This window comes from Narcine bancroftii, chromosome 2 (genome assembly GCF_036971445.1).
Source record: "Narcine bancroftii isolate sNarBan1 chromosome 2, sNarBan1.hap1, whole genome shotgun sequence".
In the NCBI taxonomy this organism is placed as follows: Eukaryota; Metazoa; Chordata; class Chondrichthyes; order Torpediniformes; family Narcinidae; genus Narcine; species Narcine bancroftii.
In genome coordinates this window covers 17010576-17031323 of record NC_091470.1, presented here as the reverse complement: position 1 = coordinate 17031323, position 20748 = coordinate 17010576, and the positions used below count along the sequence as shown (strand labels likewise).

The following is a 20748-nucleotide window of genomic DNA, read 5'->3' as shown; positions in this document are numbered from 1 at the left end:
TCGCAATTCCTCGGCCTTTCTCTGGGGTGGGGGTGGGGGGGGGGGGAGAGACCCCGGAGGTTTTCAGCCATTCGGCAAATAGCAAACGAGGCGACTTTTCCTTCCCCTTAACTCGAGCCAGCGCAGCCAGGAGGCCATTTGGCCCATCAGACCCGTGCCAGGTCTCTGCAATAACCACGCATGTTCCTTCTTTCGTCGGGAAGTTGAGATTCAATCTCTCCCTTCACAGCAACGTCTAACGTTGGTTCAAAATAACCCCCTCCTCTCTTTGCCAACAGCCTGTCCACTGCTCTGCTCGCTGGCCCCACCTTGAGTGTCAAACAGCTGCATTATCTCCCTCCTCTGTGGTTTAATTGCTTCACCGATTGGGGAAAACGGTAGCGAGAGGAAACGTGGGGTTTTTTTATATAGGAAGATTGGAGAAAGTATCACCGAGGCTCTATCCCCTCTGGGAGGTCTTTTTTGAACGTGAATACTTTCCATCTCCCTTCTGCAGAATTAGCAGAATGCTGAAGGCAAAAGCGTCGTGTCCCAAACCCTGAGGTGTGCTCAGCTGGAGCCCCTGGTCCATCCTGCCTCTGCCCCCCTCTCCCCCCCCCCTCATTTCATCTTCTCCATTCCGAACCGAGAGAGGCGAATGTTTCTGGGGCCATCTCCAGAAGGGAGAATGTTGGAGGCTCGTGTGGCATAGCAGGGAACGGTTGGGCCGAACGGTCTCTGTCGCGGTGGAAAGGCGGGAGGATAAAGCTGCAGAGACGGGAATCTGACATTAAAATAGGCTGGAAACACCGAGCGAGTCAGCATCTATGGCAAGAGAAACGGGGTTAAAGTTTCAAGTCGATCAGATGTGGGACGATTGGAGAAAGGGGGCAAGTCTGAGCGGCCGTGCAGTCTCCGGGCTGGTTCCGAGGGACGGCCCCTGAACGGGTGCATTGGATAAAGAGTTGCTGCAAGAAGTCAGCGGGCTCAGACATGGGTAGAAGGTTTTTAAAACCCAGGCACAGGTTCCAGGAGGGCGACCGAGAGCATTGAGCACGGGAGTCACCACTGCCCCAGGCATCGGTGAGACGACACGGTCAGGGAAGGTGTTATTGAACTGGAAGGGGGTGAAGAAATGTTTCAGGACATTGTTGCCGGGTCTGGAGAGCTTGGGTTATGAGGTTTTCTTCCCTAGAGGGTCGGAGGGCGATCTCAAATCATGAAGGGGGTGGGCGAAAAAGGTTGAGAACCCTTGGTCTAGGGTGTAAGTGGAGATGGAAAAGTGTTCAAGGGTCGACCATTTCTCACAATGTTGCTGGCAGAGGGGGGCGGGAAGGTAGGAGAACTAGGGTGTTGAAAGAGCACTGAGGCAGGTGCGTGGATAGGGAAGGTCTAGAGGACGATGGGCCGAGCCAGGCCAGCTCAGGTGGACAACCTGGCTGGCAGAGACGTTGGGCCGGACGGCCTGCTGTCTGACTCTGACGGGCTGTGCTCATGTTGTCCGATCTGCTGAGCATTTTCCAGCAATTCTGTGCAATCGCTTCGAGAGAGAGAGAAAGAAGTGGGGTGTTGGGGTAGATGATGCGAAGGGTTGGGAAATGAACACCAACGCTCTGAATATTTGGTGGCCAGAGCTTTGATGCAGCATTTCGCAAGTGTCGCCTCTCTCGGGGAACAAAGTGCCTCGAGTTTCGAGTCCAGTGGTTTTCAATTTTTATTTTCCTTTCCACTCACACCACTTTAAGTGTTCCCTATGCTCTAGGCGCTGTAAGGGATTGCTTCAGGTGGGATGTAAGTGGAAAGAAAAAGTTGGAAAACCACTGTTTTAATCGGACCTCGTTGACTCGTTATGTGCACGGTTTCAGAACTCCAAAGCAAAATATTTCAGTAATAATTGGGAATGGAGCAGAGGTTCTCAACCTTTTTGTCCCGCACTCACATCCCACTTTAAATGATCCCTGACTAATTTATGGCATGGGGATTACTTAAAAGTAGAATGTGATTGGAAAGAAAAAGTTGGAAAACCACTGTTTTAATCGGACCTCGTTGACTAGTTATGTGCACGGTTTCAGAACTCCAAAGCAAAATATTTCAGTAATAATTGGGAATGGAGCAGAGGTTCTCAACCTTTTTGTCCCGCACTCACATCCCACTTTAAATAATCCCTGACTAATTTATACTTAAAGTAGAATGTGATTGGAAAGAAAGAGGTTGAAAACCACCTGGTTTAGACCCTTCCCGGAACGCTGACTTCCTGCAGCAACTCTTTATCCAATGCACCTGCTAACCCCGTTCAGGGGCCGTCCCTCGGAACTCTGCACAGAACCAGTGGGCACGATACCGTGGCATCAGCCCGGAGACTGCACGGCCGCTCAGACTTGCCCCCTTTCTCCAATCGTCCCACATCTGATTGACTTGAAACTTTAACCCCGTTTCTCTTGGCTCGTTGAGTTGCTTGTTTCTATGTCCGATTCAGCTTCTGTCGTTTTCCTCCCCTTTACATCACAACAGAGTCCGTTCGGCCCGACTGCCCCTTGCTATTACACACGAGCCTCCGACCTCCAGACTGCAGCGGTGAAGGGGATGGGTGTTGAAATGTCCGCTCGGTGTTCCTGCTAAACCGGTCCCACACGCTACTGAATCGCAACTGCGGTGACCTCTCTCTCTCTCTCTCTCTCTCTCTCTCAGCTGCGGAGCTGAACTGGCGGCGATGCTTACACGCCAATTCGCCGCAGAACGACATTGTCAGCGCTAACTGTTACAAAGCGGGCCGGACGGTGCGGGTCACTGCAGCGCTGGCATGTGAGCCTGGTTCTGGCCCAAGCGAGTGCGTTGCCGTGAAGAGCGGAGAGAGAGATGTGGCCGCAATAAGACCGTGAAGAGCAAAAAGTGAGAGAGAGATGTGGCCACAATAAGATCATGAAGAGCAGAGAGAGAGAGATGTGGCCACAATAAGACGTGAAGAGCAGAGAGAGAGAGAGATGTGGCCACAATAAAATCGTGAAGAGCAGAGAGAGAGAGAGAGATGTAGCCACAATAAGACTGTGAAGAGCAGAGACAGAGAGAGAGATGTGGCCACAATAAGATCGTGAAGAGCAGAGAGTGAGAGAGAGATGTGGCCACAATAAGACCGTGAAGAGCAGAGAGAGAGATGTGGCCACAATAAGATCGTGAAGAGCAGAGAGTGAGAGAGAGATGTGGCCACAATAAGACCGTGAAGAGCAGAGAGAGAGATGTGGCCACAATAAGATCGTGAAGAGCAGAGAGTGAGAGAGAGATGTGGCCACAATAAGATCATGAAGAGCAGAGAGAGAGAGATGTGGCCACAATAAGACGTGAAGAGCAGAGAGTGAGAGAGAGATGTGGCCACAATAAGATCATGAAGAGCAGAGAGAGAGAGATGTGGCCACAATAAGACGTGAAGAGCAGAGAGTGAGAGAGAGAGATGTGGCCACAATAAGATCATGAAGAGCAGAGAGAGAGAGATGTGGCCACAATAAGACTGTGAAGAGCAGAGAGAGAGAGATGTGGCCACAATGAGACCGTGAAGAGCAGAGAGAGAGAGAGATGTGGCCACAATAAGATGGTGAAGAGCAGAGAGAGAGATGTGGCCACAATAAGATAATTTGGCAAATGGTGCTCGAACACTCAGTTGTGTCCGGGAAAGCGTGGCAGTCACGGTGCGAATTGACTTGGATCAGTCGGTTGACTCCCATCAGCAAGAGAGGGGATGGTTGAAGAGCCGGCATCTCGAAGCTTATTGGGGATCATGGGGGGGGGGGGGGGGGTCCATGCAGGAACAAGTGTTGTAACTTACTGTGCAACTCGCAATACGAGTCAGTAAAACTGTTACAGCGGGGAGGGGGAGCGAGTCTTCTCGACACTCTTTGCAATGCAGTCAAAACGTCACTTATCAAAAACCTGTTGTTTTAAGAAGAGGGGAACGACTTGGTGCACGTAACAGAGTTGCAGGATGTTGGACCGTAGCATTGGCTGCTGTCAGTTTGAGCGGTGATTGGGAAAGGTCGGTTATAGTTCCAATCACATCGGGCCAGTAAGAACTATCATGGAGGTTAAATAGTGGCAGTTAAAGAGTTGAATGCAGACTGAATCCTGCCAATAATAATTACACGCTGAATGCCAGTGATAGGGTTGTAATGCCAGTTGAATATTTTCAACAATCCAGTAAAATTGCAGATTGGACAGAAATCAGGAATAGAATGTGTTCCAAGATCAAACCCCCAACCACAAAGAAGGCAGGGGTAAAGATGAACAATTTCAATGCCCACTGGTTACTATGCAAATACTATGCAACAGTGTAAAACGAATAAATACCCCAGCCTAAATAGAAAATGTGTAATTAAAGTCTAAGCTCCACTTCCAACCAGCCCACAGAAAAACTTAGACACAAGACTCACAAAAACTTTGATCTCAACCGAAGCAAAGATCATAAACAAAATTCAGTTTGTTTGGTAAACTGAAGCCAAAAGATCTTTGAGAGAGAGCACAAAATTCGAAGTTGTCTTCTTGTGTTGCTGCAGAGAGAGGAACCACTGGCCTGGTCCGGATCCTTCTGGCTGCCTTGGGAATGTTCATCCTTATTGGAATCCCAACATTCTAACCTGTCCTCCAGACCATGACTCATGCTCTGGGCCTCCTTCCACTCCACAGCACCCCTAGTGGTGGTTTATCGTCCAAGTCCAGTATTTTTTGCACATGCTCAGTCTGCCTCCCACTCTCTCAGCAGTCCACCTTCACCTTGGCTCTCTAAGGCAAACTCACTTTTTAACATAAAACCACACAACACATAGGCCAATGCACAACACAGAACTCTGTAACAAATGCCAGGGCAGTGTCAGAAACCGCTGGAGTACTGACTGGTGGTGTCAGCATTCCCAGTCTGCAGCTGGGCCAGTGAGACACTGCTGGCTGAGTAATGCAGTGGCAACAGTCATCCTCCTCTTTGAGGCCATGCCTCCGGGTGGATACTAGTTTGCTACCACTCCAGATCTATGGGCTTCAGAGCTGGCTGCCGAGTCTGATGTGGGAACCAGATCAAGGGTTCGCTGGACAGCGCAGGTGGATAAGTGGTTGGAGAGCTGATAAGGACTTCCTCCTGTTTGCAAAGAGCCTCTGCCAGCTGCTTATTCGGCAGATGCAAGGGCTTTAATGCTTTTCTAAATTCTCTTTAGTTCCAAGCAGATGTGGAGGAGAATTTCCAATGAGTCAATTCTTCAAGGAGACTCTGAGAGTTCCTTTAGATTGTCTGTCCACCTGGTCATTTCTTGCCTGGAGAGGTGTCAGAGCAGAATATATGTAAGGAGTCTTGTGTTAGCCACATTAGTAAAGTTCAAATTTATAGTCAGAGTCCATTTCATGATATCACATACAACCCTGAGATTTGTTCAACTGTGGGGCAGGCAGAATTTCTAATTGCTGGTAACTGTAAGCTACATAGAACTGTAAATAAACTGTGCAAATACAGAAATAATTTCAAAAAATGAGCAAAGTAAGAATCTTCAAATCTGTTGTATAGAATGGTCTGATGGTGGAGGGGTAGCAGCTGTACCTGAATCTGCAGGTACAAGTCCTCTAGCACCTGTACCTCTTTCCAGATGGTAGTAGCAAGAACAGAGCATGTCCTGGGTGATGTGGATCCTTGATGACAGCTGCTGCTCTCCGACGGCAATTTTCCATGACAGTGGGGAGAATTTTGGCCGTGACGTACCGGGGTCTGTTCACTACCTTTTGCTCAGAGGTTATCGGTGTTCCTATTACCAGACCATGATGCAGCCGGTTAGCACATTTTCCTCTACACATTTGTAGAAGCTTGCCAAGGTTTCCCATGGCTTATCAAACTACCACAACCTCCTGAGGGAGTAGAGGCACTGACGTGCTTTCTTCGTGATGACATTGGCATGTTGGGTCCGGGAAGGGTCTTCTGAGATGGTGACTTCCAGGAATATGAAGTTGCTTGCCCTCTCCACCTCTGATCTCTGGTTTTCATTTTCTAAACTCTGCAATCAGCTTGGCTTTGGTGACGTTAAGTGAGAGGTTATTATTAGTTTTCAACTTCCCTCCTGTACATTGACTTAGCACCCCTTTTTATACAGCCCACTAAGGAAGTATTGTTAGCAAATTTGTATATCGTGTTGATGAGTGGAGCAGAGGGCAAAGGTGCAAACATGTGGTGCTCTGGTACTGATGGATATTACGGAGGAGATCTGGAGGTGAATCAATCTTGGATCCTGTTGCACAGTGAAGTATTGAGGCCCAGGTCTTAGAGTCTGCTAATTAGTTTGGAAGGGATGAAATGCCAAACTATAGTCGATTAAAAAGCATCCTGATGTATGCATCTTTGCTGTCCAGGTATTCCAGGATTTTGTGTAGAGCCAGAGAGATGGCATCTGCCATTGACCTGTTGCTGCAGAAGGCAAATTGAAATGGATCCATATCACTGCCCAGACAGGAGCTGATAGGCTTCAACACCAGCCTTTCAAAACATGTCATCACTGTTGATGGGAGTGCCACTGGAAGAGAGTCATTTGAGCAGGTTATTTGGGCACAATTCAGATTACAGATTTATTGACAGAGTACATAAATGACATCACATACATCCCTGAGATTCCTTTTTTCTGTGGATGAGGCAGAAATACCACTTGTTGGTAGTTCCAAAAAAAACTGTAAACAGACTGCAATACAAGAAGATCAAAAATAAAGTTCCAAAGTAGGAGTCTTTAAATGAGTCCCTGAGTGAGTTTATTGTTCAAGAGTCTGATGGTCGAGGGGGAGCAACTGTTCCTGAATCTGGTGGTACAAGCCTTGTGGCACCTGCACCTCTTTCCTGATGACAGAGCATGAGCTGGGTGTGTGGATCCTTGATCATTGCTGCTACTGTCTGACAGCACTGTTCCCCATCGATGTTCTCTAGGGCTTTACTTGTGATGTCCTGGCCTGTGTCCACTACCTTTTGCAGGGCTTTCTGCTTGGGATTTTTGGGCTCCCTATACCAGAGCGTGGTTCAAGCTGACTGATTGTAATAGGACACTTGAAGCTGGGGATAGTTGGCCTGGAGGAGGTGACTGATATTGGTTCACTTAACCCTGCCAGTGAACAAATTTGCAGAGACATTATCAGTGGTACCTATCCAGTTCCTTGAGGTGCCTGCTGCAGGAAGTCCATGTTTCAGAAGCATTCAGTCAGTAGGGATCACTGCTGTCAGGGAGATGATGAGATTTTTAACCAGGTTGATGGTTTTGATCTTCAAATTCTTTTCCTCAGATGGTCCATGAAGATGATGGTGCCCTGAAGATGATGGTGAATTTCATCATTGACCCTTGCCTGAAATCTGAGTAGTCCCAGCCTCTATCACGGGCCATTACTGTTGGGAAGGGGGCAGTGATGCGCAACAGAAGCAGATCAATAGAAAAACTTTTGCATGTGTTCGTGCCATTTGGTGAACAAGTCCATGATGGCTTGGAGCTCTGCTTTGGAATCTGTACATCTGTGTGCTGGAGCTCGATGACTGAGATCAGGTCTTAACTCTGCAATGAGGATGAGGCAGTATTCCAGCCGTCCCGTGGCGGAGCTTCACTCCAGCGGGAAGCTTCTTGGAGGTTTGGTGTAGCGATAAGAAAAATGTTTGGGTGTTGGTGGAACTTTTCTTGACATGGCTCTGTGCTGACTTTAAGTCTGCCTGGAACATCTGATTGAGATTGTGGCTTGCATGCCATCATTGAACTGAGGTGGGATGGGGGCAGGTTTCTGGAGACAGATGATCCACAGTCTTTCTCGGTTGATGGTGTGAAGGGCTTTTGTGAGGTCCCATTCTTATCTTCTGGAATTATTATTCAGTGATCATCAATTTCCTAATGTTTGGCTATATTAAGGGATCATATAGATTGGCGACCACCTAGTTGCACAACCTTGGGATGTGAGAAGACCTGGAGCACCCAGAGGAAGTCCACATTGTCAGCAGAGAACATTCAAGGTCTGCACAGACCATACATGAGGACAGGAGTGAACCCAGGGTCCTGGAGATGTTGCTGCATCCCATTGCTTTCTGTGTAATTCTGATTAACCTTATTTGACTATTCGATCAGTATTTACAATCCTGAAACAATGACAGGTTGAGTCGGTGGTGAAGAAGGCCAATGCTGGCATCCATTGTGAGAGGAATAAAATACAAGAGCAGGGATGTGATGTTGAGACTTTATAAGGTCCTGGAGAGACCTAATATGGGGTATTGTGAGCAATTTTGGGCTCCTCATTTAGGGTTAGATGTGCTGATATTGGGGAAAGTTCAGAGGAGGTTTCCAAGGACGATTCCAGGAATGAAAAGGTTATATGAAGAGCGTTTGACAGCTCTTGCCCTGTAATTGTTGGAATTTAGGAGGAATCTCATTGAAAGGCATGGTCAGACAGGTTGCTCCCCATGGTGGGAGAGGGCCCAACTTCAGGACTGTAGAGTGTCCACCTAGAACAGAGATGCGGAGGAATTTCTTTACCCAAAGAGTGGAATTTTTGCCACAGGCAGTTCTGGAGACTAGGTCATTGGTGTATTTAAGATAGAGATTCTTGATTAGCCAGGGCATCAAAGGTTATGGGGAGAAGGCTGGGCAGTGGGACTGAGTGGGGAAATGATTAAATGGCGGGGCAGATTCCTTGGGCTGAATAGTCTATTTCTGCTCCTATGTTTTTTTTTTATTGGTCTTGTGGACGAGTGAAAATTGAATGAGACCAATAATACATTTTTACACTGTTGATTGAACCCTGTTGGTAACACCGTTCACGTTCCTGGAGAATATTATTTGTAATACTTTGTGAATAATGAATATTGTAATAGAACCACAGAAAACTGGCCATTTGACCCTTCTAGTCTGTGCTGACCAATAAAACTAGATGGTCCCACTGACCTACTCTCATTCCATAACCCTCCAAACCTCTCCCATCCATGTATTTATCCAATTTATTTTTAAAACTCAAGATTGAATCTGCATTCACTACATCAGATGGCAGCTCAATCCACACTGTCTGAGTGAAAAACTTGCCCCTAATGTTCCCCTTATACCTCTCCCCTTTCAGCCTAAAGCTTTGACCTCTCGTATTGATCTCCCCCAATCTAGGTGGAAACATCCTACTCACATCTACTCTGTCTATGCCCCTCATAATCTCTTAACCCTCTATCAAGTCTCCCCTCATTCTTCTTCCTTCTAAGGAGTATAGTCCTAACCTAGTGGATCTCAACCTTTTTCTTCCCACTCACATCCCACTTTAAGTAATCGCTATGCCATAGATGCTCTGTGATGAGTAAGGGATTGCTTAAGGTGGGACATGGGTGGGAAGAAACATTTTGAAAACCACTGTTTTAATCGTCCCTCATTGACTCGTTATGTGCACGGTTTCAGAACTCCAAAGGAAATGGGCCAATGACAATTTTCTCAAGCAAAATATTTCAGTAACAATTGGGTCTTGAGCAGTGATTCTCAACCTTCCCTTCCCACTCACATCCCACCTTAAGTAATCCCTTACTCATCACAGAGGCACCGATGGCCTAGGGAATGCATGAAGGGGTATGTGAGTGGAAAGAAAAAGGTTGAGAACCACTGTCCTAACCTGTTTATTCTTTCCCAATAAGTCGACCCGGCAACATCTTAGTAAATCTTCTCTGCACTCTTTCAATCCTATTGATATCTTTCCTGCTGCTGGGCGACCAGAACTGCACACAACATTCTAATGATCCAGTTATATAACTGTTTGCTTGTTACAAATAGAATGCTGATTGTATTCAGTTAATAATGATTGAACCATCGTAGTAATACTGCAGCAATATTGACTGAAAGTCCTGTCAGTAACATGACAATATTGCCGTTTCAATTGGGCTAAGAATGCAATTACAATGGTCCTGAACTTGTCTGTCTTAGTTCACATGGCTCGGTGCTGTGTGCGAGCGCAGCGAAAAGGCTGCGAGCTTGTTCAGCCCAACTGATTTACTTTGAAGTTTGTGCTGCAGCTGTCCTTAGCCCGCCCTTCACATTCTTGAACTTGCACCGCGTCGACGTGAGAGCGCGCGCGCTCTTCTGGTCTGCACCAGACGAGAAGGACCTGGGATGCCATCTTTGCCGCGGCTGACCACGCGTGACGAGCGGGGCCAGTGTGCCGCTACAAATGTCACAGCTGAATTAGTGCCAGTTGGAGTTGTAATACCATTACTGATACCATCAATAATCAGGTGACCATAATGACGGTACCCTGCCTGTTGTACACCTAAAATGCTGACCCAATAGGGTCAGCAGAATGGTTGCAAAAGTGTCAGGAGAACGGTATGTTGATAACTTGAATAGTGTTGTAATTGAATAGTGCCAGTAAAAACCAGGACTGCCAGGCTGAGGGATGGCTTCTTCCCACAGGCAGTGAGATTGTTGAACGATTCTAGACGCCCGTAAATTATTGTTATATCTATTTAGTTTGGATCACTCTACGTCTATGTCTCTGTGCAGGGTGTACTGTGTGTGCTCCGGGGTCTGGAGATAACACTGTTGCGTCAGCTTGTCTATGTACATGTACAATCAGATGACAATAAACTGGAACTTGAACTAATACAGATAATTAATGTCAGGGACAGATTCAGTGGCGATTAAGCAGCTTCAGTAATACACAAACACAATACTGGCTCGGTGCTGTCAGAAATGCAATTGCAATGCTGATTGATTACTCTCCAGTCACAGAAGTGTTACAGTAGAAGTCCAAAAATCCAGATGCCAGAAATCTAGACCGGGCAAGAATCTGGACTTCTGAAACCTCCAACTTTTTAGCGGGCTTTTGAGTGCGTACGCGGCACAGATGCAGAGCGGCAACGAGCGGCCGCTTTATTTTTCTTTAAAACGGCTCGTTTTGATCAATGAGGCATGCTGCATTGGCTAATGAATACACTATTTGCCCGTTCCTTCGCTTCCTTTATTCCTCCTAGAATTTGAATTTTAAAAGTACTGCCGGAGAATCCTGAAAATCCAGACCGACGCAATCTCTGAGCAGTCCGGATTTTCGGACTTGTACTTTTACTGATCTTAGAGGATGAAGAATACAGGTTATAATGTTGGGGAACGAGTAACTGATCAAATAATGCCAGTATTACAACTACAGTTTATTAGTGTCCGCAATGAAGTCACAATGTTGATTTCGCACTGGCAGTCGTCAATTTACAATGTTTATGAAATACTCCCCAATGCCAACCCAATCCTGTCAGTAATGCAATGCCGATTGAATGGAGTTAGCGATGCAGTTTCACTAGTAAACTCAGTGTCAGTAATAGAGTTTCAAAGATGATTGATGAGTGTCAGTGCACTGTTGGAATGCTGATCGACTTGGGTCAATGCTACTGTTGCAAGAGTAACCCAATAGGGCCAGTAATACAATGCTAATCTAACAGTGTCAGTGTGATTTATAGCCTCAGTAATCTGGCAACAATGCTGATTGAATAGTGTCAGAAATGTAGTTACGGGGCTGATTTATACAGACAGTAATAGGGTTTACGATGATTATTTGTACATTGAGTTGTGAAGTAAGAAATAGCCCTCTGGTCCACCTTGTCAATGCCAAACCTTTTGCCTGTTTACACCCATCTCATTTGCTCTCGTTAAGTCTATATCTTTCTGCCTCTTGGGTCTCGTGAAAATAATAATTTTTTTCTTCCAAATTGCTTGCTGTTAACTTTCAGCGATTCGTGTACAAAGTCATCCAACTCTCTCTGAACACCAATACCTTTTTATTTCAACTGCAGTGGATGATGACAAAATGTTCCCGCATTATATCTTCCCTCCCATGTCCTTGGCCTTTCGGTTCATCTCTGTCTATTCCCCAGAAACCTCACATTGCCATCCATCTTCACAGCAGCGTCAGTCACATGACACTTGATCTCCTCTTCCAAGCCATGGATTGTGGATTCGCTCCCAACACATGATTTGTGCAACATCCCACTGGCACAAGCTCCCAACCCAGAAATAGCCCAGTTAACCAATCTGCACCGGTATATTTCCTGCAATATCGTTCCCTCTGATTTTTTTTAACAATAATATCTTGTGTACTGATGATTTAAGGCCTTTTGAAAGTCCAAATACTCACTGACAACCATTTGACCTTTGTGTATTCTGCTAGTTACATTCTCAAACAGATGATTCTCCTTTCACAAATCCACGATGATCCTATAATCTTATTTTCTTTGGCTTGGCTTCGCGGACGAAGATTTATGGAGGGGGTAAAAAGTCCACGTCAGCTGCAGGCTCGTTTGTGGCTGACAAGTCCGATGCGGGACAGGCAGACACAGTTGCAGCGGTTGCAGGGGAAAATTGGTGGGTTGGGGTTGGGTGTTGGGTTTTTCCTCCTTTGCCTTTTGTCAGTGAGGTGGGCTCTGCGGTCTTCTTCAAAGGAGGTTGCTGCCCGCCAAACTGTGAGGCGCCAAGATGCACGGTTTGAGGCGTTATCAGCCCACTGGCGGTGGTCAATGTGGCAGGCACCAAGAGATTTCTTTAGGCAGTCCTTGTACCTTTTCTTTGGTGCACCTCTGTCACGGTGGCCAGTGGAGAGCTCGCCATATAACACGATCTTGGGAAGGCGATGGTCCTCCATTCTGGAGACGTGACCCAACCAGCGCAGCTGGATCTTCAGCAGCGTGGACTCGATGCTGTCGACCTCTGCCATCTCGAGTACTTCGACGTTAGGGGTGTAAGCGCTCCAATGGATGTTGAGGATGGAGCGGAGACAACGCTGGTGGAAGCGTTCTAGGAGCCGTAGGTGGTGCCGGTAGAGGACCCATGATTCGGAGCCGAACAGGAGTGTGGGTATGACAACGGCTCTGTATACGCTTATCTTTGTGAGGTTTTTCAGTTGGTTAGCGTATAATCTTATTATTAATTTGCAAAGTGCCCTGTCACCACTTCCTTTATGATAGACTCGAGCAATTGATGTCAGGCTACTTGGTGTTTCTTTGTTTTCTTTCAACTAGCTCTCTACCTACCAATGCATGGGAACTGTTCTAACACCTGTACAAGACTGAAAGATAACCTGTGAATCCATCATCTCCATGGCCATTACCACCACACCCCAGGGAGTTATCGCCTTTCTGTCCTGTTCATGTCTCTGTTTTAAATTTTTCCACCAATGTTATTTTCTTTCAGCTTCTTGTTTTCTCGATCCGCATCATTCTGGAACTCTAGAGTTCCTCAATATTTAGGAGAAGGGACCATATGAAAATATGTGCTTAATGACTTTATATACATTTGAAAACTAATGTATAAAGTTTATAAAGATGGGATTTTAAGCTAAATAACTGGACAAGGGATCAAAGCTATAAAGATGTAGACAGGTTGGAGATGAAAATTGTAATGTGGGAAATGGTTTTTAAAAAAAAGGTATGACGAGGAAATAGAGTCAAGTTCATTGTCATCTGATTGCACAAAAACAACCCTACAAAATGGCGATCTCCGGTCCTCGGTGCAAAACACGCAGACAACCAACCAGACCTAACACCCATCTGTCAAATGGAGAGGTTTTTGTCGCAAAATACTGTGCAATGAGAAGGGTTCTTCTCTGAACAGACAAAGAGGCTATTTCTGCCACGAGCACAATTTACAGTGGATCAGATTACAATGGAATGGAAGATCAATTAGCATCAAGCAAGGGCAGCATGTTCTGGAGGTCATTCAGGAGCCTGATGGCTGCAGGAATGAAACTGTCTTTGGCCTGTTGGTGAATGCTTTTACATGGTCAAGCCTTTTTCCCTGATGGAAAGCGGTCGAAGACAGCTTGCCCAGAGTATGATCGGTCTTTCAGTACATTGGCTGCCTTTCCTTGGGCAGTGGATGTAGATGGAGTCCATAGATGGGAGTGAAGTTCTCATTATGTTCTGAGCTGCATTCACCACCTTTTAACAGTTCCTTCCAATCTTGAACAGTACAAATCTAAGAAAAAAATCATTGGATATGGTTGGAGGTTACAAACATAATAAAAGGAAAACATAATTAAAAGTTTTGAACCTGAATAAACATAGCATTAGAAAACAGAAATGTAAATAAATAGATATCATCTAGCGGTGATTACAGAGATGGCGTTTGACAGATTGGATGTAATGTAGGGTGGTACGGTTGGTATAGCAGTTAGCTTAACATCTTTACAGCACCAGCGATGGGGACCAGGGTTCTCATCCTGCACTGTCTGTAAGGAGTGGGTACATTCTCCCCATGTCTGAATGGATATTCCCGGGGACTCCAGATTCTTCCCACTGTTCGAAATGTACCAAGGGTGTCAGTAAATGGGGTGGCACAGACTTGTGGATCGAAATGGCCTGTTACTGTACTGTATGTCTGAATTAAAAAAATTAAATTGCATTTGCCACTTTCTGGCCCATTTTCCCGGTTGGTTCAGATCCCTCTGCAAGCTTTGAAACCCTTCCTCCTGTCCACAACGCCTCCAATCTTAGTGCCATCAGCAAACTTGCTGATCCAATTTACCACATCATCATCCACATCTTTGATATGGTCAGCACCAATCCCTGAGGCACACCACTCATCACAGGCCTCCAGTCTGAGGTGCAATCATCCACTACCACTCTATCTTCTCCCATTCTGCCAATTTTGAATCCAGTTTATAACCTCTCTATGTATGTCTAGTGCCTGAACCTTTTGAACTAACCTCCCATGTGGGACCTTGTCAAAGGCCTGACTAAATCCAAGAAGACCACCTCCACAGCCTTTCCTTCATCTACTTTATTGGTAACCTCCTTGAAAAACTCTAAGATTTTAAAACACAACCCACCACACACAAAGCCATGCTGACTATCCTTGATCTGCCCTTGGCAGTTCAAATACTTGTATATCTGATCTCTGAACACCCTCCAATAATTTACCTACTACTGACATCAGGCTCACCAGCCTGTAATTTCCTGGTGCAATAGAAAGGGATAACCCAAGTTTAGCAAACCAAGATGTAGAGTGGTTAAGAGGTTGAGAGTTAGGGGGAAAAAGTTTAGGTGTAACACAAGAGAGAGTTCCTTTACTCAGAGAGTGGTATCTGTGTGGAACGAGCTTCCAGTGGAAGTAGTGGAGGCAGGTACAATATTTTTAGGAAAAAATTGGATTGAAAGGGTATGGAGGGTTATGGGTAGAATGCAGGTCAGTAGGACTAGGAGAGTGTAAGAGTTTCAGTACAGACTAGAAGGGCCATAATGGCCTGTTTCCGTGCTGTATTTGATACTTGGTTATATAATAAAGGCAAGAAATCGCTTGTCGGAATGCTGTGCAAACACCCCTGATAGTCATCAGATTGGAGGATACAGTAAAGAATGATAACCATGGTGGATTTTAATCTAATTATTAACCAGAAAAATCAGGGAGAAAGATAGGCTGGAAGAGAAATTTCTACCTGTCATTGGAATAATTTCTTAGAAGAGTTTGTTCTGGATCCAATGAGAGAACAGGCGAATCTGGACCTGATATTGTCCAGTGAGAAAGGATTATTTAATAACCTTATTGTGAAGGTGGATTTAGGTAATGTCAATCACAAAATGATTAAATTTCAGTCAGAGGAAGAGATAATGGACCCAAGACCAATATGTTTAAGTGGAAGAAGAACAACTCTGAGGGCATAAAGGCTGCCCAGGTCAAAGGGAAAATTAGGGGATAAATCTTTCGAGATACAGAAAGCATGGAATAGGTACAAACCAAAGAATTAGAAGAAAATCCAAGTGGAGGCTCACCATCTATGTTCGAGTGTCCAACTTAAATTTAGAAAAAAGGATATAATTAGACAAAGGCAGATGCCAGGTCAGAAGACTGAAAGGAATATATTAAAAGAGCAACGAATGACTTAAAGGTTAATAAGGAGACTACCAGATCAAGTGAGGGAGAATTATAAAAGTAGATTGACAGTTTCCATAGATAGTCAAGAGAAAAAAAATGACAGTGAGCAATAGTCCGATAGAAAGTAAGTTGGGTGAATTAACAATAGAAGATAGGAGATGAGAAAAGAATTGAATTGGTATGTTCCATCAGTCTTCTCTAAAGGATGGAAGTAACATCCTAAAAATTCCATGTCTGGAATCGATAGAAGCAGGGATTTGAAGAACTTTGTTTTACAGCTGGGTCAAAGCCAATTCCAGCCATTTAAATGCGTGCTACCCAATTTATACCCAAATCAATCCACAACCTTGCACATTTTGGATGGTGGGAGGAAACCAGAGCACCTGGAGGAAACCCACGCAGGCACAGGAAAAACGTACAAACTCCTTATAGACAGCGCCAGATCCAAACCTTGGTCGCTGGTGCTCTAAAAGCACCCGCTTTGCTAACCATGTTGCCCTCATGTCCATAACCGTCACCAGGGCAGTGGTACGGGGCAAATTGTTGGGGATGGAGACTGATGAGTCTTCATGTACAAATGGACCTTTAGGTGTTGGAGGAGGCATTGGTTTTCATTTCCCAGATTCGGAAACAGTTCCATTCGGTTGAGAAATAATTCAAACAGGGTGGAAGACAAATAAAGCAAGAGACTGAAGGCAGATAATGATGCAGGTAGACAGAGAGGTGAAGGAGTGGTTTGGGACACTTGGCCTTTGTTGCATTTGACATTGAGTACAGGAGCAGCAAGCTCATGTCAAATAGTACAAGATGTTGGTGAGATCACATGTGGAGTATTGTGTACAGTCCTGGTCACCCTGCAATAGGAAAGATACCATTGAGATGGAAAGGATCCAGAAATGATTCACAGGAAGTTTACAGGGACTGGTGGGCTCGAGTTATAAGGCAAGGTTCAATTGGCTGGGACTTTTCTTCCTGGAGAGTAAGAGACATAGATAAGCAAAGTAATCAAAGCTGTTTTTTTTCCAAGATAGGGGAATCAAAAACTAGATGGCAGAGGGTTAAGGACAGAGGGGAAAGATTTAAAAATGGGGACATCTCTTTCACAAAGAAGTGGATGGGTGTGTTGAATGAGCTGCCAGAAGAGATGATAGAGGTGGGTACAGTTGCAACATTTGATTTAATTTAGTTTAATTTTTAATTTAGACATGCAGCACGAGAACAGATCCCATCAGCTCACGAGCCCATGCTGTCCAATTACACTCAATTGTCCTATACCCCCAGTATGTTTTTGAAAGGTGAGAGGAACCTAGAGGAAACCCACGTAGAAACAGAGAGAACGTGCAAACTCCTTACAGACAGCACAGGATTTGAACCCTGGTCGCTGGTGCTAAAACATTGTGCTAGCCGTGCCGCAATATTTAGATGGGTAGGAATAATGGCCAAATGCAGCAAAATGGGACTGACAGTACAACATTGAACAGCTGGGCCAAATGGCCTATTTCTGTGCTGTAAAACACTGACTTTAAGAGACAAAGTTATGTTTATTAAATTTGCTGAAGACACAGATGGATAGAAGAATAAAGCAGGATGGGATAAACAAGCAGGCAAAGATCTGACAAATGGAACAGGATATGGGAAAATGTGCAATTGGCCATTTTAGAAGGAAAGACTGCAGAACTCTGAGATACAGATTTTGAGAAGGATTCTAGTGCATGATTCACAAAAGACTAGTGTGCAGGTAGAGCAAGTGATCAGGAAAGAAATTGCATGTTACCAATTTATTGCTAGGGTCACTGAATACACCATCATTGGTCCTCCGCAGCATTGGAGGACCCAAAAAGTCCATCCAAGTGAAGCAACATTTCACTTATGAATCTGCAGCGGTCATCCACTGCATCTGATGCCCCCACTGTGGTCTGCTCTACATCGGAGAGACTGGACGTAGACTGGAAGATCACTTTGTGGAGCACCTCGGCTCTGTCCACCACAATAGCGTGGATCTCCCAGTGGCCACCCATTTCATTTCTCCATCCCATTCCCTTGCCAATATTTCTGTCCATGGTCTCAGGGACTGATGGACCTGTTAATTGGAGGAACAGCACTTCAACACCTCCAACTAGATGGCATTGATGCCGACTTCTCTGGCTTTCATTAAAACCACCCCCCACCCCCTTCTTCCCTTGTTGTCTCCCCATTTCCTGTATCCTTTCGACAGATGTGATCAATTCTACCTCGTCCTTTAATAGATCCAATTTATACCTTTTGTTGGTCTGGATTCCTCCCCCATTGTTTGAATTCTGAGACTTTTTGATATTATCCTGCTTCTGCCTTTCCTGATATATTTTTTTTTCCTTGAAGAAGGTCTCAGGCCCAAAATGTCAGTGATGTATCTTTGACTCCTATAGACACTGAAAAGACCAGCTGAGTTCCTCCAGCATTTTGGTGTGTTTACTGAATACAAAGATAGAGTGATGATGCTTCAGTTGTATGGAATTTTGGCGATTCTGCATCTGGAGTATATGTCTCCTTATTTAAGGTTTTTCTGTGTTGGATGATGCTCACAGAAGGTTTTCTTGACGTATACTCGAATGGGTGAGTTGTCTTGTGAGGAAGGTCTCAGCAAACTAGGCCTGTTGGAATTTAGGTGAGGAATATGTCATTGAAACATACAAGATCCTGAGGGTGTCGATAGGGTGGATAGAGCGAGGTTGTTTCCTCTCTGCTCCCCCTCGCAGGGGGGAGACGATGCTTGTGTTTGAAAGCATGCACCTCCAGATTCAGAGGCGCCTTCTTGGTGTTAACAGATGTTTAAACAGATCTCTCTCATGGGTAAAGGATTTTGCCTGCACTGTTTAACTCTGCTTTTCTCTTGATCAGTCCACCTGGTACTTTTCTCTTCTGTGACCCTACACCCTGGATTCTAATTATTTGTTATTCTTGCCTTACCTGTTGTACTGCATATAGGTTGACTTGCCTGGATAGCACAGGAAACTAAGCTCTTCACTCTCTCTTGGTACAATGAACAACTCTATTCAATTTGTGGGTGAATCTGGAACTACAAATTCTGGTTTAAAAATAAGAGGTTGAAATTTAAGCAGGCCTAAAGGCAAAAATAATTCTCAGGGTGCTGACTGACTGGAACTCCATTCTTCTTTTTGAATATTTTATTTATATTTTCTAAAATCAAACATGAGAAACAAAAAATACAGTCGCCATCAAACATTCATATGAATCATATTCTACAGGTTTGACTATAATTGTATATTCACCCTCCCAAAGGAAGAAGAACAGAAAAAAAGGGAAGACTAGGTTAGAAAAAGAGAAGAGGGAAGCAAATCAGGAAGGAGAAGAAAAGAAGAAGGAGGGAGAAAGTTACGTCAGGAGTTCACCATCTACCCTGCAGGCTAAAATATTTAGCTTTCCCAGATCTGAGAGAGAGAGAGAGAGAGAGAGAGAGGTGCGGATGAAGGTTTTGGAGACGAGGGGGGTATAGCTAAAGAGTTGCACCTATATGCTGCAAATATGGTTGCCAGATTTTTTAAATGTGCCATATTTTCTTCTCAGATTTTTCTCAAGGGGAACGCAACTGTGCAACCATGTTCTTTAAAGGGGCTGCAGTAATAGTCCTTGGGTATTTTTAAGGCTGGATCTTGAAAAATGAAGAGAACAAAGTCGAATTAACACAGATCAAAGTGTGGAGTTGAGATTACAATCACCTTGGTGCTCACGATGTTATTCAATGATTGAATAGGTTCGACGGACTGAATGCCCTATTCTGCTCTTAATATTAATTTCTGCCCAGTATTACAGTTAAGTTTGTGATTTATGGGGAGGGCAGTTTTGTTATTGGCTGAGTTATAGCGTCAGTTATATTGTTGATTTGAGGGTGTAATAATACAGTGACAATACAGAGAGAGTAAAGCATTTGCAAGTCCGATTATTGGTTCCGTAAAATAGTTAAAATGTTGACTTTTGGAGAGAGTGCAGTCACCAATGCACTGTTAGAACGATGGTGATTTAATTGTGTCTGTAATAACGGCAGTACATTTAATATTACACACAGTACTAATTGTGATTTAATTATGTAACTAATATAATGGAAATTGGATTTTTCTGTCATTTCTACAATTACCGTTGAAATTGTCTGCAATAATAATTTTTGCAGTTGCTCTCTATGTGACAGTATTCCCACTGGCAATTCCGTTTACACAAGCTGAATCTTTTGTTATCAAGATTTGGCTATTATTTTAGAACAGGTCCTCATTTGAACATTTGTTCAGACAGCTGCTTGGAATCTGGAATAACCAGGAAGTGGAGAGAAAGAAAGACAACATTCTAGGTGTCAACGGATCATTTATCGTCCAACCATTGGCCTGGAATCCTTCCCTCCACTGGATGCTGCAACTCTCTGCAAAACTATTGTGATATTTGGAAAGTGCAAAGATCAGGCAATCTCATGTTTCTTTTCACCCTTCTTGAAAATTGCTTTTCTGCAATGTCAGTGAGAGATGCAGATACAGAGAAGTGAGAAGTGACAGAAGAATAATACATTGATAAAAGCGCAGGGTATTGGCAAGAGACATTTCACCATGCTTCCTTTTAACTGGGGAAGTTTCCTTGTTGTCAGTTTCAATGTACAGAACGGCAGAGCCTGATATTTCACGAAGAGAGTTGCCCTGATTATAGGACAGAGAGGAAAGCTGATTTCAATGACACATCCACATTGTTTGTCTATGATGGCAGAGAGATTAACCTGTACCCTGGTGCACAAAAAGAGCACATCATTTGACCCTTTGGTGTGTGGAAAAGCCGCCTGATTAGCATTTTCTTCACTGTTGTAAAATTATGTTCTTTGTTGGTGAATTTCACTCTACCCCTCATTTTTTATCAACAGCCTTGGGTTACACTCTCAACCACT

General features: G+C 44.6%; 1 protein-coding gene across 28 annotated transcripts in view; it reads left to right on the top strand.

Moving 5' to 3' along the window:
• LOC138753237 (neurexin-3-like) overlaps positions 1-20748 on the top strand; it is a 2173925-nt gene that overhangs the window by 1592119 nt on the left and 561058 nt on the right. The window lies entirely within an intron of this gene.